Consider the following 4,747-nt stretch of genomic DNA (forward strand, 5'->3'; position numbering starts at 1 on the left):
GAAGCAGCTCTGTACTGCATCTGGCTTCTCAGGAAGCTTCTAGATGGGGCACAGGCCAAGCCCAGTCTTCTCCTGCCTCCCCTTCTTCTTCATGGAATCTTGAAACATGCTGAGTTTTCCTTACAAGAAAGGGCGATTTCCAGCACCCAGTGGTAAAGAAAAAATGACCACCACCTAAATAGAAGGTTCTGGGTGGCAGAGACCTGTCTGGCCTCTTTTGTGAGAACCTGGAGCACTAAGTTGCTCAGAGAAGATTCGTTGAACAAACACTGCTGGGTCCAATTATGGAGAGCAGCCAGAGAAAAAATTGGGAGTTTTTTCTACTATTCATGAGAACAATGATGACAGAAGAACAAGGAGGGGGAGAGAGTGAGAGTAAGGGGGGGAGGAGGGGGAGGGGGAGAGGAGGGGGAGAGGGAGGAGGGGAGGGGGGGGAGGGGGAGGAGGGGGAGGAGCAGAATGGGAAGATTTAGAAATCACTCCTCATCTGTTATGACAACTGAGTTATTTTTGTTCATATCTATTTTGTATTTGTGACTTCCTGCAAGAAAGATGTCAGATGACTATGATGAAATAGTCATGTGCTTTATGTGAGGTGTGTGTGTGTGTGTGTGTGTGTGTGTGTGTGTGTGTGTGTGAATGTTCTGATTGACATAGCTCTATCATGTCATGCGGCTGTGTCTGTGTTTGAGGTTGACTTTAATTAATTCTTCAGCTCCGCTCAAATGGCTTTCCTACTTCTCTCAATTCAGTAGTAAGTATGTAAAGTTACAAGGAAGCAGGATCAGCTCACAAACAAAACAGCCCATCCCTGCCTAATAACACAGCTTAGTAATAACAAGAGCAAGACAATCTGGGAAGGCCACTCCCCTTCAGAAATCTTAGGACGTCTAAACTGGGAGTCGGTAATCTTGTAAACAAATTCAAATTACCTTCTAGCAAAACCCCAAACTACTTGTTTGAGATGGTTTTTTGGCTAGAAGACGCGAGTCCGGATCAAAATCAAAAGCCACACACGTACTAAAATAGCCAAAACGGAGACACGGTCATTACAGGAAACTCATGAAGCTTCAAAGGAGGTTTTAAAAAGGAAAAGCTGCAGCCAGAGGAGCCGGTGGCATTGCCCGTGTGTACTGGAAATGTCGACATCCTCTGCGGAGGAAGAGGAAGGAGTGGAGGTGCCAGACAAGCAGCTGGACATGACAAAACAGGAAACGGACCGCTGGTGAGTGCGCAACCGCAAACCGGGAAGAGCAGAGCATCAAAGCCACTGGGCCGCCGGAAACGGGCAAGGACAAAGTGAAAGCTGCGAGGCTCAGAATCACCGTGAGCCGCATGCACGCGGGCTAGCGGGTAAGCCAAGTCCCCATATTTCTGTTGAAATGCTCCAGAAAGAGGCTGAGCATCGTTGTGACCACAGCTGTATCCAGGAGTAGTCTATTGTATTTTGCACCAGATCAAACATTGATTTAAAGAGAAGCCATTTAAATGTGCGAGGATACTGTTGTCCATGTCTCAGCATGGTGCTGGCTAACGGTTACAGGTGATATTTAGTGTATTTGGTCATGGCACTTTATGGGAAATACAACTAAATCCCCAGGGTTAAAGGGCTAAGGCAAAACAGTTGTAAGAAATGAACTTAGCAATCTTCCTCCAGAGCCCATGCGCTAAGCCCACCACTCCATCTTGCCTGAGAATCTCTATAGAGACGTCTGATGGACGTACGACATCCTCCTGAACATACGTGTGTCTCTTTTCTATTTACATCTGCTCCACTTTGCAGGATGGCTGTCACTTTCCCTTGCCCACCTTTGCAGGGAGACATAGTGATAGAAAATTACAACATGTCCACACGGTTGGGCTTGCCCTGCGGACCGCCTAATTATTTCCGGTTCAAAATAGCCATTTCCAGGTCAGAACATCTTGCGTGGCTAGGACTCTGTGGCTTTACGTGGTTGTGTAAAGCGTGCGCGCGCGCGAGCGGCCATATAATCAACACGCATGTGTGGAGTAGCCACATGTGGTCCTGTACGCATGCGCGGCCCAATCTTTAAAAAGCCGGCGCCATTTTGCACAGGTCTCTCTCTTCTCCTCTCTTCTCTTCTCTTCTCTTCTCTTCTCTTCTCTTCTCTTCTCTTCTCTTCTCTTCTCTTCTCTTCTCTTCTCCCCTCCCCTCCCCTCCCCTCCCCTCCCCTCCCCTCTCCTCTTCTCTTCTCTCTCTCCTCTTTCTCTTGTCTCCTCACTCATGTGTGTGCTTCACACAGGCCTGTCACATTCTCTTTCTATCCTATATTAATAAACAGCTCTTCTGTGGATTTGTCATGTTTGGGATGTGTTCCTCACAGGGTAAGAGTGCCAATAAATAACACATAGCATTTGAATGCTCAGAAGTAAAGAGCAACCCCAGAGCATAGATGGTCCTCTAGACTAAGAAATCCTAGGACGAAAGAACACTGAGTGAAATGGTCAGTGCAGAGAGAGTCCTTCATCAGAGAAATAAACAGATAGACAACCCCTAGGAACAGCTTTACTAAACATCTCAGAAAGTCAGTAACGGAATCCTTCGGGGCGACCACTAAGCTGTTATTTAAGATATAGTAATATCCCGGGGCAGGCTACCTTACCAATAATCAAACACAACTATTACTGCTGTTTTTAATTAACAACTTGATGTAGTTAAGTGATGTCTTGGTTTGCTTTCTATCGCTGTGATAAATATCACGGCCGAAAGGAACTTGGGGAAGAAAGAGTTCATTTAGCTTACTCTTCCATGTCACAGTCCATCATTGAGAGATCTCAGGACAGGGATCTGGAAGCAGGAACGGAAGCAGAGACCATGGAGGAACACTGTTTGCTGGCTTGCTCTCCAAGACTCCTCAGATTGTTTTCTTACACAACTGAGGACCACCTACCCAGGGTGGCATTGCCCATAGACTTCTGGGGCCTCCCACATCAATCATGAATCAAGAAAAGGCCCCCACAGACTTCTCATCATTTGTGTTTTTCTTTTCTTCCAGATGACTCCACATGGTGTCCAGTTGAACAAAAACAAAACAAAAAAACCCAACACAAGCAATGGATTTAAGGTCACATTACATATTTTAAATTTCTCTATGTCTTATTTTACCCAGGACAGACTTGGATGCTCCTCAGCTCTGTGTGACATTACTGCTCAGTTGCATCCCTTGGGAACAGCAGCTCAGAGCGACAGCGTCTGAAGATACAGATTCCAAATGCATAGAAAGGCTGACAAATCACATGGATAAGATCCACGTACAGTACCAAGGGGAGCTCGCTCAATGCACAGTGCCATGGAAGGGACAAATTGGAACGCACATTGTGTGGCCACCATGGAAGGACATTCTTATTTTTTGAAGAAAATCCAGAAATGTCTTAATAATTTTATGCTGTTGTTCATGTCAAAATGCATTCTGGCACAAGACCATTGAGGACTGGGCAGCTGACAGCTTAGTTCCATGTGGAACCAGAATGTCTAGATGGCTGTAATTTAATTTGATTTAAACTAAAGGGGTTTGGGTATATATGATACTTGTTACATCATGTTACATTTTAGAGAATAAACTGATATAAATACTTAAAATATTAAACAAAAACTCACCTGGAAGATAGCTTTTTAGTAAATCAGATACTATTATAAATATATTATAAAAATGATTTTTATTTTTGTTCAGTGCTTGGAATTGAACCCAGGGCCGAGCACATGCTTGCCAAGTACTCCACCACAGAGCCACACCCCAGCTTATGAGTCAATTTAAACAATACACATTCCCTCTGAAGGAGGGTGCTCTGTTCCTGGAGGAACTGCAAGAGCAGGTTGATTCATGGAGCAGACAAAGCAAGTTCCCATTCCACCTCCTGTTTCCAAAGAATCCATTTAATATACTCTCCTTGGATAGAGAACATATCAGATATTAAACTGGTAAGAACAGATAACATTTTTTTCCTCTTAGGTGTATCACAGAGAAGTGACCCCCAACTCACAAGCTTCTTTTTTGTTTGTTTATTTGGTTTTTGTTGTTGTTGTTGTTTTAAAGACAGAATCTTTCTGTGTAGCCCCGCCCGTCCTGGAACTCATTCTGTAGACCAGGCTGGCCTGGAGCTCACAGAGGTCCACCTGCCTCTATCTGGGATTAAAGATGAGCACCACCACACTTGGCTTCACAAGATTCTTAAAAGTCAAAGGAATAGCTAAACATCTTCAAAAGAAAAATAAGATCATTTCGCCTGAGGAGATTCTGTCTATACTTTACTTTTTTATTTTCCTGAATGTTTTGGAAGGAATGGAGTCCTAGCTGCCTTCGCATCAATCCTCTTCCTTTCTCTAACGAGTTCCAGTTCTCAGCTGGGCACAGGGTCAAGCTGTGGTGAGATAATGGATGGGGTGTGACCCTGGCTCCAGAGGACGTCCCAGGAGAGGCTAATGTGGCCTTGGCTCTCTCCAGGCTCTTTCTATCAGAAAAAGCAAACACATCTCAAATGCAAATTTCTTGCTTCTAACTCCAGGGACTTTATTTTCTTTTAAGATGCAGCATAACTCAGTCCCAATTCTTCTGGTAGGAAGAACACTTCCCTCCCCCAGGACTGTCAGGGAAATCAGGAGCTTAGCTTGAAGGAACAAGCTGAGTTATTATCTTTGATTCTCTCAAAAACTCCAACAATGTTTATTTAACTTTCTATTTTTAGCTTTAGGACTCTTGATTTTGCTAAACAGACAAGAGGAGAAAAA

At 44.3% G+C, this 4,747-nt stretch overlaps 1 non-coding gene across 1 annotated transcript; it reads right to left on the reverse strand.

Annotated features, from left to right (window-relative positions):
- Positions 1–3,797: 3,797 nt before the first annotated feature.
- Positions 3,798–3,991, reverse strand: LOC118592674. The gene has a single exon (XR_004946131.1). It is a non-coding gene; the product is annotated as a U2 spliceosomal RNA (small nuclear RNA).
- Between the last annotated feature and the right edge of the window lie 756 nt (positions 3,992–4,747).

Source organism: Onychomys torridus, chromosome 10, assembly GCF_903995425.1.
Source record: "Onychomys torridus chromosome 10, mOncTor1.1, whole genome shotgun sequence".
Taxonomy (NCBI): domain Eukaryota; kingdom Metazoa; phylum Chordata; class Mammalia; order Rodentia; family Cricetidae; genus Onychomys; species Onychomys torridus.